Below are 14,315 nucleotides of genomic sequence, written 5' to 3' on the forward strand. Positions count from 1 at the left end.
AGAGGGAGAGGATACGGATTTAACACACAACAACAGGTGGGGGGCCTTAGGAATTCCTACCCCACCGGGTACCCAACATATCAGGACAACACAGGAAGCTTTCCATGGCAGAACAGGGAACCACCGGTGTGTTGGATTTGTGGATTGGTGGGCCACATGTCGCGTACGTGTAGAGTGAGACCAGGCACACCGTTGTGGAATGAACAGGGACAACAAGAGCTCCCACAGGAACAGCAGGGCATCCAGCAACAGCAGACATTGCAACAGGCAAATGGACAGCAACAACTAGTAACACAACAACAGCCACGGACATACCTACCACCTCAACAGCAGGTAGCGATTACACAACAACCCCTAGCACAGCAAGTACAGCCATGTACACAAGTTCAAGACCATAACATAACCTCGACCAATACCCAACTACAGCAAACACAACTGGGTAGGGTGACAGTGCTGGGACACAACCCTTACACGGGAAGTGGTCAATCATTATACCCCCAATAGGACAGCCCACAGACGACCTTGGTGTGTCCTATCCTGTCGGTAACACCTAATAGTGCAGAGGAACCACGCATAGAGGTAACGATAGGTGACAAAAAATTATCATTCCTTGTCGACACCGGGGCGACCCGGTCTTGCATAAGGGAAGGTAAATTTAAGATGTCAGGTGAAGCCATGAACACCCAAGGATTCTCTGGGGCTAGGGGATTGGTTCCCTTTACTGATAACATTCCCTTATCAATAGGGGATTATGACATGTCAGTCCCACTTTTATATTCCAGGGCCTCACCAGTAAATATAATGGGGAGGGACATAATGAGCAGGTTGAATATGACGATCTCCTTCACGGAGGACGGCATAATTTGCTCCACTCCAGGAATTAATATGCTCACGGCGCGACAGATCATGCAGGCATACTGTGGACAGACAGTGATTAGGGCTGAGCCAGTAGATGGTGAACTGTTCCAGTACGGGACAGACATGGCATTTGCATGGATGCCAGGGATCGAGGGAAAGATCTGGAGGAGGCCAGCAGCATACTTGTTTAGACCAGAAATGCCAGTTAACGAACCAGAAGGAAAGGTGATTTCAGTGGACATAGAGAGCATCAAAGCAACTGCTGATTACATTGCAGTGCATGCCCAAGACAGAGAAGGAAGAGCGTGGAGGGCAGTGATAGCACTAGCAGAGGGATGTAGACTTACCCAGGTGTCAGATGAGGAGCTCTTCTCAGGTGAAATGGAAGAAGGTGAAATGGTATTTATGATGAGTGTGGAAATATGGTTAAGGGTGACATACAAACAAGTGGCACAGAAAATTGCAATGGCACTTGAGGCACCCACGTCCACCCCAGTTCCCTTTTTTGAGAAAGACATGGCAAAAGTACCCACATCACTATGGACTACTAGCCCCTATGACGCGGGGTGCATAAAAAGCATAGGGGGGTAAGAATAAAACTGAAAAAGGGTGCAATACTCCCCAGAGTCAAACAGTACCCACTATCAAAAGAGGCAGATGAGGGCATATGTGAAACAATAACGGCCCTTATAAATAATGGCATATTGGTCCCATCAGAATCCCCATGCAACACAGCTGTATACCCAGTGTGCAAGGCTAAAGGTGAATCTTGGCGCTTCATACAGGACCTCAGGCCTTTGAACAATATAGTGGAAGCAGAATACCCCATAGCAGCAAACCCGGCCACAATATTGTGCGGCATTCCGGCAGAGGCGTCACGGTTTACAGTGATCGACCTTAAAAATGCCTTTTTCTCAATACCACTGCACCCAGACTCACAAGATCTGACAAGCTTCACTTACAGAAACGCAAAGTGGAAACACACCAGATTGCCACAAGGGTACTGCGAGTCACCCTCTATATTCAACAGAGTAATACAGATGGATTTGGGTAACATTGAGGTAGAAAGCACAGTGTTACAATATGTTGACGACATAATCGTTTGCAGCACAAGCGAAAAAAGATGCAGAGAGGACTCATTAAAGATGCTGACAATACTAGCTGAAAAAGGTTACAAGGTAGACAAGGAAAAGCTACAATACTGTCAGGAACAAGTACTTTACATTGGACAGCTCATATCCCAATATGGAAGACAGATTGCACCACAAAGAGCACAGGCAATTTTAAAAACACCATTGCCACAAACAGTGAGAGAACTACAGCAGTTCCTTGGCCTGTGCAACTACTGCAGAGCATGGGTGTTTGATTACAGCTCATACATAGGACCTCTTCTTGAGGGGTTAAAAGAAGCTAACAAAGGGGAGAAAAAGTTGGGGTGGACAATGGAAATGAAAGAGGCTTTTGATGAACTGAAAGATGCAATATCAACCACTCCAGTACTGGCCACCCCAGATTATGAACGACAATTTTTCATATTTTCACATTGCGACTCAACAGTGATGAAAGCAGTGTTGGCTCAAAAAACAAGCATGGGCTACAAACCAGTAGCGTTTTACAGCGGTCACTTAGATCCTGTGATGCTAGGTCATTTCCCTTGCGAACAAGGTCTCGCCGCAGCTGCCTTTGCGGTAGAGAAAGCATCAGCAATCACCATGGGGTGCCCAACCACACTGTTTGTGGAACATGCACTATTTGCAATATTGAACAAGCCTAAGTCCACACTAACAACGCAAAGGGCGTCAGGTTATGAGATTATATTATCTAGAGCTGAATTATCAATTGTTAGATGCAGCACAGTCAACCCTGCAAGGTTTATAGCAGAGGCAATTGAGGAAGGAGACTATGCACACGATTGTACAAAGATTACTGAAATGTATTCATGCACCAGAAGGGTTGAAGAGAATGCACTAGAGGGAGGTGATCTCTTGTTCATTGATGGGTCATCAACGATTGACCAAAGTGACGGGATTAGGAGAACTGGGGCAGCAGTGGTGAAAATAACAGAGGCGCCGGTGTGTGTGGCGATGAAGTGCGTACAATTACCACAGCATTACTCTGCCCAAGCAGCGGAATTGGTCGCACTGATCTTGGCATTGAAGGAAAGTTTGACAAGCGAGTGACCATATATTCCGACAGTGCATATGTCACATCTACTGTCCATTCCGGGTTGTCCAAGTGGAGGAGAAGAGGGCTTAGGAGAGCTGACGGCACCCCAGTGCAACATGCCCTCTTATTAGCTGAACTAATTGAAGTAATAAATGACCCCCAAGAATTAGCCTTGGTAAAATGCACCGCACACACTAATGGAGAAGATCATATTTCAAAAGGGAATGCAGCAGCAGACGCACACGCGAAGTATGCTGCATATTTTGGCGAGGTATGGAACCCCCCAGAGTCAGAGAGAGGGAGAGGGAGGGGAATAGTGTCAGACTTCGGCTCCACCTCCCCCTTCTCCTCACCTGAATCTTCTGATATTGAGTCCTTTACCGTAGTCCGGATACGGGGACGTTCCTTCTTCTTGTTAGAGATAAGATCCTCAGGTGATCTAACCTTCTTATCGTGCAAGTAAGGTCTGGCCCCTCCGGAGGCCACCGTGGCAGAAGTGGAAACCTGCCGTGGGGGGCTCCCAGTGGGCCAGCCTCGGTGCCCAAGGGAAAAAGCTGGAACGGCAGAAAAAACCCTTGAACGAAGATCTGCAGGCAAGGTGAGGAGTGGTTCCAGGCCAGGTATAAGGCAGGTGCTCCCAGGCTAAGATGATGAAGGTTCAGTTATGATGGATTGAAAAGCGAGAGCTTTCTCCAAAGTCAGGACACTTCAGAATGCCGGGAGTGTCAGATGCTTCGGACACCGAAGCAGATAGAGGCCGCAAGCAGTTTAATGTACAGGAAGGCAGAGCGAAGAACAGAGTGCGGAGGGATAAGCAAGCGGAGAAAAAGTAAACCGAAGGTAAGCAAGTAGCGGAACACGAAAGGGATCGCGAGCGGAGAAAAAGGATTCAGAAAGGCAGAGCGAGGAGCTGAGTGCGAAGGGATTCGCAAGTGGAGAAAAAGTAAACAGAAGGTAAGCCAGAAGCGGAACGCGAAAGGGATTGCGAGCGGAGAAAAAGGATTCAGAAAGGCAGAGCGAGGAGCTGAGTGCGAAGGGATTCGCAAGTGGAGAAAAGTAAACAGAAGGTAAGCCAGAAGCGGAACGCGAAATGGATCGCGAGTGGAGAAAAAGGATTCAGAAAGGCAGAGCGAGGAGCTGAGTGCGAAGGGATTCGCAAGTGGAGAAAAGTAAACAGAAGGTAAGCCAGAAGCGGAACGCGAAAGGGGTTCGCTAGCGAGAAAGGCTGAACACAGATAGTCGGTTATGAAAAACCACACAGAACTAGAACACAGAGCGGACAGAAAGGGGAGAGGGACACAGGAGAAAATAACAAGCTCACGCCGAAAACGAGAGCTAGGAGGAATACTCGGAAAAAGTTACGAGCTACTCTGAGCGCTGGTAGAAGTGTAAGCAATACACAGATACAACGCGCCGAGCTGGAGGCGGGGCCTAAATTTATAGTGGCAGCCATGTTGGGTGAGGACTAGAGCGTCCATCGATCCCACAGCTTCCACCCTCGATTCCTGACAGTATACCCCCTCTTCCTTGGGGGTCCCCCCGGTTTGCCTGGCTGAAAACGATGGAACCTCCTTACAAGATGAGGAGCATGTGTGTGGTAGTCAGGCTCCCAGGTTCTCTCCTCCTTAGGATAGCCCTTCCAATGTATCAGGTACTGTAACCTGCCCTTACGATACCTGGAATCGATCAAACGAGCCACCTCGTACTCGTCCGGGGCAGGATCAACCTTAGGGCGTCCCTTATGAACAGGCCTCTGAAATGGATCTTCCTTGTAGACCTTGAGAAGAGAAGTGTGAAAGACAGGATGAATCCTCTTGAGGGAATCCGGAAGTTTAAGTTTGAAAGCCACCGGATTGATCTGTTGAACAATGGGAAAGGGTCCTAGAAATCTAGAAGAAAACTTCCCCTTGTGAATCCATCTGGGAAGAAATCTGGTTGACAGCCATACTAATTGTCCCACCTTCCAGTCGGGGTTTGAGCGTCTGCTCCTGTCTGCCCACTTCTTCTGGGCATCCTGGCTGGCTAGATGAGCTTTCTTGGCTGTCTCCTGTACCTCGTGCAGATCTCTGAGAGCCTCATCTAAGGCCGGAATCTTGGTCGATCGTGTGTTAACCCAGGGTAGATATTGTGGGTTGAAACCGTATGTACAAAAGAACGGACTCATCTGTATGGTGGTGTGAATTGCATTGTTATACGCAAACTCTGCCTGGGGGAGAAATTCAAACCACCTTTCTTGCTGTGGACTACAGAAGCACCTAAGTTACTGTTCCAAGCTGGCATTAAGTCTTTCCGTTTGGCCGTCGCTTTGGGGGTGATAACCTGAGGAGAGCGCCCTATGGATTCCCAGAACTCGACAGAGAGTGGCCCAGAATCTTGAGGTGAATTTGGAACCACGATCAGAGACTATAGTCCTAGGCAAACCATGCAGGCGGACTACGTCACGGAGAAAGACGGCAGCTGTCTCAGAAGCCGAAGGCAGTTGCTGAAAGGCTGAAAAGTGTGCCAACTTGCTGTAGGAGTCACAAGTGACCATAATTACAGTCATACCAGAAGACACCGGAAGATCCACAATGTAATCCATGGAAATATGTTCCCAGGGACGATTAACTAGAGGAGGATGTTGCAACAACCCTATTGGCCTACCCGTCTGATACTTGTTTGCAGCACAAACAGAGCAGGTAGATACGTATTGACTCACGTCCTTTCTTAGTCTTGGCCACCAGAAGCCCCTACTTATTAAGTCGTATGTCTTTCTGATGCCAGGATGACCTGCCAGGGGCGTGTCATGGCACCAGGAAAGAACCATTCTTTGAAGCTTCTTGGTGGGAACATAGAGCGCCTCCTCATGGTAATACAATCCATCCTTCTCTTTGGTGGTAGCTTGCGCAAGCTCTGGGCAACTCTGATACAGGGGTATAAGCTCCTTGAGAAAAGTGGTCGTGGAAGCCAAAATCCTGAGCTTGGGGAGAACAAAGTCATGTCCTTGATAAATTCCTGATACTTCCCCCTTACTTCGGGATAAGGCATCAGCCTTCTTGTTCTCCGTTCCAGGAATGTAAGTTATCACAAAGTCATACTGTAGAAAGAAATAGGCCCATCGGGCATGACGGGCATTGGTGCATTCCATCTGCTGGAGTACCCTGAGATTTCTCTGATCGGTGCGAATCAAGAAGCTATGAGCAGCTCCCTGTAGGAGATGACGCCATTCCTGACAAGCTAGCTTGATGGCTAGTAGCTCTCTTTCCAATATGGAATAGTTCCGTTCGCTACATGTTAAGGTCTTGGAAAAATACGCTACAGGATGCTCAAGACCGTCCTCCGATTCTTGGAGGAGAATGGCTCCCACTGCTCCAATGGAGGCGTCAGTCTCCATGATGAATTGTCTTGTCTGGTCAGGTTGGATCAGGATGGGAGCCGTGGAGAATCTTTCTTTAAGGAGTCGGAAAGCCTTCTGAGGTTCTCCTTCAAAAGAAAACCGTACTCCCGTCTTAAGTAGAGAGGTCAAGGGGAGCACAGTTTGTGAGAAGTTGGGGATGAAACGGCGATAAAAGTTGGCTAAACCCAGAAAACTCTGTAGCTCCTTTATGTTTCCGGGTTCCTTCCAATCGTGAATGGCCTTAACCTTTCTTGGGTCCATTTCAATCCCTTCATGAGAAAGGATGAACCCAAGGTAGGACACCGCAATGGCTTCAAACTGACATTTTTCGGGCTTGACCAACAACTGATGGATAAGGAGTCTTCTCAACACCTTCTTGACCTGTGCTCTGTGTTCATCAAGAGATTTGGAGTAGACGAGGATATCGTCTAGGTATACCACCACGGATAGATATAACATGTCAGCAAATACCTTGTCCATATACCTCTGGAAAACTGCCGGAGCATTGACAAGACCAAACGGCATGACTCTATACTCGTACAAGCCGAACGGAGTGCGAAAGGCGGTCTTCCATTCGTCCCCCTCCTTGACCCTAAGGAGGTGATAGGCCCCTCTTAGATCTAGCTTGGTGAAATACCTAGCCCCTTGAACCGCTTCCAGGATGTCTCGTATAAGGGGCGTAGGGTACCTATCCCTTATAGTGATCTTATTAAGTCCTCTGAAGTCTATGCATGGTCGCAACTCCTCCGAATCCCTCTTGGGGATAAAAAACAATGATGCACCGCAGGATGACTTGGATTCCTGAATAAGCCTGTTCTGTAGATTAGCGTCCAGATATTCTCTGAGGGCCCTTCGTTCCGGAAGGGACAGGGGATACATCCTTCCGAAAGGAACGATAGAATCAGGCACCAGAATCAGTCCTCTGCCCGGTGTGGGGGTAGCTGCTTAGGTAGAGTATCCAGAAAGACTTCGGTGTATTCATGGTATTGGGGTGGAACTGTTGCTACAATTAAGGAGCCGGGAGCCTTGGAACCTTCTCCAGTCACCACCATGGCCGCAGTAGTATTCAGACAGTTTGATTTGCAGAATTGGGAGTCGAAGCACACCTTGTTGGCAGCCCAATCTATAAGAGGATTATGTCTCCTCAGCCAAGGTATTCCCAGAACTAAAGGAAAATGAGCTGCACGTATCTGGTCAAATACTAGGAGTTCTTGGTGATTGCCTACTCTAATCTGCAATGGAATCGACTCCCACAGAATAGGACCCGAAGAAAGAGGAACGCCATCCACACCCTCAACAGGTATGGGTCTGGGCTTGGGTCTGGTAGAGACTAGGTTCTCCTTAGCCCAATTAATGTCCATGAAGTTACCCGCGGCACCACAATCCAACATTGCCAATACCTCAACTGATGTCGCTTCAGATAACGTCACATGGACCTTGAAAACCATTAAACTACTGTCTTCGCCTTCTTCAAGGGTTCTTGAGTGGTTGCAAGGGTAACTGGCAGGTTCCCCGAGACTTCCCTTGCAACAGCCCGGGGGTGGAAGTTTTCCTTCTTCCTAGGAGGAACTTCTGGACAGTTTCTCAGCAGGTGTTTTGAGGATCCACAATACATGCACAATCCCGCCTCTCGGCGCCGTCTCCTTTCTTCAGGAGTCAGAGGTCCACGAGCTGCTCCTATCTGCATTGACTCTTCGGAGGATGATATCGGTCTCTGGATGGGAGTCTGGGAGGGCAGGCCTATCGTCTGTGAGGTTCACCGTGGACGTCTCCTTTCTTGTCTGCGTTCATGCAGCCTAAACTCGATCTGGAGGGACAAGGTCATCAAGTCACGAAATGACTGTGGTCGGGCTATCCTCGCAAGCTCATCCTTGATCTCATCCTGAAGTCCTCTTCTGAAGATCGTCTGTTGAGCCGAGTCCGGCCAGTCCGCCTTTGCAGCCAGTCTGAGGAAGCGTGAGATATATGTTTGCACGTCTGTATTTCCTTGACGGACATCAAGAATGGCTTCTAATGAGGAGTATAGAACTTCAGGTCTATCAAATCTATCCTTAAAGGCTGTCACAAACTGATCGTAGACATTTAGGGAAGGATCATCATTGGAGACCAGTGGAGTTGCCCATGATAAGGCATTCCCAGAGAGATTGGCAATTATGAATCCGACCTTGGCACGGCTAGATTCATATGCATGAGGCCTGAATGTGAAGTATACTTTACAGGCGTCCAGGAAATCCTTGAGACCTCCTGGATGACCATCATACTTGCCGAATGAGAGAGGCATCGTGGGTAGGTCTCCGTGGTCATCTCGACGCAACACTACTTGTTGGCGAAGGACTATGTTTTCAGCCCTTAGGGATTGTACTTCAGCTGTCAGGTTCTGTATAGCTGCTACGAGTTCCTGGTATTGTTCCAACGATGCCATGTTTGTAGTTAGGCGTTGTATGCTGTCAGACTTCGGCTCCACCTCCCCCTTCTCCTCACCTGAATCTTCTGATATTGAGTCCTTTACCGTAGTCCGGATACGGGGACGTTCCTTCTTCTTGTTAGAGATAAGATCCTTAGGTGATCTAACCTTCTTATCGTGCAAGTAAGGTCTGGCCCCTCCGGAGGCCACTGTGGCAGAAGTGGAAACCTGCTGTGGGGGGCTCCCAGTGGGCCAGCCTCGGTGCCCAAGGGAAAAAGCCGAAACGGCAGAAAAAACCCTTGAACGAAGATCTGCAGGCAAGGTGAGGAGTGGTTCCAGGCCAGGTATAAGGCAGGTGCTCCCAGGCTAAGATGATGAAGGTTCAGTTATGATGGATTGAAAAGCGAGAGCTTTCTCCAAAGTCAGGACACTTCAGAATGCCGGGAGTGTCAGATGCTTCGGACACCGAAGCAGATAGAGGCAGCAAGCAGTTTAATGTACAGGAAGGCAGAGCGAAGAACAGAGTGCGGAGGGATAAGCAAGCGGAGAAAAAGTAAACCGAAGGTAAGCAAGTAGCGGAACGCGAAAGGGATCGCGAGCGGAGAAAAAGGATTCAGAAAGGCAGAGCGAGGAGCTGAGTGCGAAGGGATTCGCAAGTGGAGAAAAAGTAAACAGAAGGTAAGCCAGAAGCGGAACGCGAAAGGGATTGCCAACGGACAAAAAGGATTCAGAAAGGCAGAGCGAGGAGCTGAGTGCGAAGGGATTCGCAAGTGGAGAAAAAGTAAACAGAAGGTAAGCCAGAAGCGGAACGCGAAAGGGATTGCGAGCGGAGAAAAAGGATTCAGAAAGGCAGAGCGAGGAGCTGAGTGCGAAGGGATTCGCAAGTGGAGAAAAGTAAACAGAAGGTAAGCCAGAAGCGGAACGCGAAATGGATCGCGAGCGGAGAAAAAGGATTCAGAAAGGCAGAGCGAGGAGCTGAGTGCGAAGGGATTCGCAAGTGGAGAAAAGTAAACAGAAGGTAAGCCAGAAGCGGAACGCGAAAGGGGTTCGCTAGCGAGAAAGGCTGAACACAGATAGTCGGTTACGAAAAATCACACAGAACTAGAACACAGAGCGGACAGAAAGGGGAGAGGGACACAGGAGAAAATAACAAGCTCACGCCGAAAACGAGAGCTAGGAGGAATACTCGGAAAAAGTTACGAGCTACTCTGAGCGCTGGTAGAAGTGTAAGCAATACACAGACACAAAGCGCCAAGCTGGAGGCGGGGCCTAAATTTATAGTGGAGGCAGCCATGTTGGGTGAGGACTAGAGCGTCCATCGATCCCACAGCTTCCACCCTCAATTCCTGACAAATAGCTAAGGAGCTGTTAATAAGAGAAGGGTACACCCATCTCCCAGCCACACAGATAATGGAGCTACAAGCGGCTGCACCAATGGCAGAAAAAGAAATATGGGTAAAAAGAGGATGTACAATGTCACCAACTGACGCAGTATGGCGCCAGGGTAGCACTGGAAAGATGGTAATGCCACTGGCACTATTGAACATCGCCTTGAGCCAACTCCACCACCCAGCCCACACAGGCAAGGAAGTAATCGCAGCACGAATTAGGGAAGATTGGTTCTGCCCCGAGTTAAATTCCCATGTGTCAAATTTTGTCAGCAATTGTCTCACATGTCAACAGTTCACGGCCGGTCACACGCTGAAGGTGATAAAAGGTACTATACCCCAGCCAGAGGGACCCTTCCGACACATCCATATTGACTATGTTGATATGATCAACGTATGTCAAGGAAATAGGTATATGATTGTAGTTGTGTGCCCATTCTCTAGGTGGATCGAGGCAGGGCCCTGTTCACACCCAGATGCATTCAGAGCAGCTAAATTCCTAGTAAGGGAGGTCTTTCCCAGGTGGGGAGTGTGCGAAATATTGCGGTCAGACAATGGGCCGCATTTCGCCAATGAAATGTTCCAGCATATCACGTCCTTACTGAACATCAAGCATAAATTTGCATGTGCATATCACCCGCAGGCCAACGGTATATGCGAACGCCTGAATGGCCTATTAAAAGAGACAATTGCAAAAATACAGCAAACAACAAAGAAGAGTTGGCTGTATTGCCTTCCGCTAGCCCTATTTGAGTTAAGGAATAGACCAGGCTCCGACCACCACCTCACCCCTCACGAGGTGGTGATCGGACGCCAAATGCGCCTTCCTCTGACGCCAACATCAAGAGCATTTACCGACCATGAGAACACTGCAAATGTCCTTGGTGATGAAATGTACCAATATGTGTCTTCTTTGATTACTAGTGTGGTGTTTGTGTCTCAACAGCTCGAGCGCACGCGGGGCGGGTCTAAGAGTGATCAACAAGAAGACGCGGATGAAGAATTGGAAAAGGGAAAACTGTGCAAAATTGCCAAAGGCGACCACGTACTACTCCGCAATTTCAATAGAAAGTGGAACAGCCCACGCTTCACTGGCCCCCACCTGGTAGAGGAGGTATCAACGAGAGCAGTAAAGCTACAGGACAAACGTGCCTGGAATCACCTGCACGACGTAAAGATCTGCAAACTCCAGACCCGCCCTAGCGTCACCGACGGGGCCATTGGAAGAGCAGCAACAGCATCGCCAACGGAGGAAGGGACTTCTACCGCAACTAACGGCCAAAGTGTCCCCATACCCTGCCACCCCCCTGATTCCCCAGAGACAACTACCGAAATAAAGAGGGGTAACTACCATACCGCCCACCCCATGGTCACACGTTCAAAGAGTAAAGAGGCCTCTACCAGTTGAACCCCAAACCCTCTGCCCATTGACCCCCTACCCACTGCGATAATAACCCAACTGAAGGACATTGTTTTGCATATACACATGTAAACACGTGAATGTTCTCTCTTTTTTTCTCTCGCACATGCAGGTACGGCGTATTATTGTACTGTTAAGAAAGCAGATAACTAACAAGTTCACTGCCCAGAAGGAGTAGATGATACCCTCAGACAATAACTACCCTGAATAATTATCGCACCAATTTGTCTATTACATAAAAAGGCCAAAGCACCTGAAAAGAAGGAGGGTACGTGTCTACTACACAGCTCTCCTCTTGGCAATAGAGCAATCAATGCCCCACATCCAGCCATACTTGCCTGTCCTAAGAGATAGATCGCTTAGATTGGCGTGGGAACAGCTCTTCGCCTGGGCACTGAACGACTACTTGATAGGGAGAGCTTGAAAACAACAACTAACACTAATAACAAGCATATTGAGAATTTTCAGGCGGGCAACTTTAACGTCGCAAGGATTAGCTGCCGGACTGCAGCAAGGTAAGAGCAAAATGCCAGTGAAACTAGCCTCTGTAATAAAGATGATAGGGATATTGATGATCACCGGGTTTGTGGCTGCCTCTGTATGGCGGTACAACTATGCTATCAATATTTTTGCTGTTCCCAAACCTAATATTCCCCCACCCCCAGCTGCAACAGGTGTTACGTCAGGTGGTACTAGCGAAATTCCACACAAGGGTAATAGAGTTAAACGCAGCACATACTCAGAGAATAAAGACATTGACAACTACATACAAAATTCAGCACACGTCTCTAACAACATGTGGTACCAACACATGATCAAAATAGGTAAACAAACAACAGAAGACGGCTGCTACATCTGTTCATTGATCTCATACGCCATGAGTGCATCCCAAACTTTTGTTGCCACGGAAATAGATGAAAAAACAGCACGATGTATAATATACCTGGCACTGTTCCAAACAAAAGGGAGATTTCAAGGGAACACGGTACACCTGATATGGAAATCACTAGACACATACCCGTACGAAAATAACTTCCTTAAGAGTTATATGAGCTACCACAAGACCAGTTTGCATGCCGAAGCATTCAGATACATAACAAGCGGCCCTGAAAAAGGAGAAATGAAGAAAGTTACACTACAGTACCTACCATGTGATTGGTACGCCACTGAAGCTGCTGGTAAACAAGGATGTTGGGAAAGACCACTGATAATAATAACAGGAAAGGTGTACCTGGGTGACAAATGGGACATAGGAGTGGTTGGCAGCAACATGATAACGAGAGAAGATACTACAACTATTGCAGAGCACAACAACAGATGTTGGATGACTTGGGTCAAGTACGTACCCATGCTAACATGGATAGAGAAGGATGAGGACCCAATAACGATACTGCCGATGACTGCACCTAAGATATGCTACCAACACAAAGGAGAAGTGGACGTAAGATATAACACCAACTGTGCAAGTGTGACAGAGCTACCTGAGGGGAGAGCAGGAACAGCAGTAGTAATGGACCATTACTGGGCCTGTGGAGACAAGGCATACCACACACTGCCCCCTCTGTGGAATGGTGTATGCACAATAGTACACGTTAATGTACCATCACTAGTGGTGCCCCAGAAACATGTGAATATGGCGAACTTCCCCAAAATGGATGAAGGGAACAAAAGGAAGAAGAGATCTGCACAGCCTCAGAAAGGGCCAGAGAACCGACACAACGGCAACAACACCGTCCTGAACAGAAGGAAAAGACAAGGAGAACCTCTGACAGGAAATTACCTGTGGGGAAGGTTGGAAACAGCACTCACCTCAATCCCGCCAGAACACAGACTATTCAGCAGAGCAGCTATGTTCTTCTCCTCAATAATACATCCTGGACTGCAGGCCTACGCAAACGCAAAATGGCTCCAGATAACTAGGTGGGAACTAATGATGACAATTAACTCTACAGTAAATGGATTCAACGCAATAAAGAGGAATTGCGAGCAGTGAGAATGGTTGCACTACAGAACAGATATGTACTGGACCTCCTCACAGCAATGGAAGGAGGAGTTTGCGCAAAGATAGGACAATCATGCTGCACATTCATTCCTGCTAAAGATGCTGACAATGGTACACTGACAGAAGCAGTATCACAATTGGCCCAGATGCACTCCAAAATGATGGACGAAAGTAAAGGTGTAAAAAAGGACGAGAGCTGGTTTTCGACGCTATGGTCATGGATGCCATCTTGGCTGTCAGATGGGCTGAAGATCATAGTTGGATGCATTATTTTGGCTGGAGCTGCACTTATCATAATAAGGTTTTGGAAGGCCCGGAAGGCACGCACCACAGATGAGATGATCGAAATGGTCGGTATGCACCCCTTGATGCCAGCAGATGACGGCCAACACGCAGGCACCATAATAAAAGAGAGAGAGAGGTTGCACAACCAGATCATCACTAATCACCTGGACCCACCATCTGTGAAGCTCGAAAACCCTAGAAACCCAAGGAGCTACATAGGGAAATGGGTATTCTGCACACCTGGAGGAACCTGTGTATATATGTACTGGTCATTTGAAGACCATGTCAACCACTATGGTCATTTGGGAGGAGTAACTAAAATATGGAGAGTGAGAGGAGACAAGGAAAAGGATATGTTTGTGGTCGACAAGTCGACCAGAGGGGGGACTGAAGTGGGAAAAGCGACCAAAAGGCTC

The sequence above is a fragment of the Ambystoma mexicanum genome, chromosome 4p (assembly GCF_040938575.1).
Source record: "Ambystoma mexicanum isolate Mex_15411 chromosome 4p, UKY_AmexF1_1, whole genome shotgun sequence".
NCBI classification, from domain to species: domain Eukaryota; kingdom Metazoa; phylum Chordata; class Amphibia; order Caudata; family Ambystomatidae; genus Ambystoma; species Ambystoma mexicanum.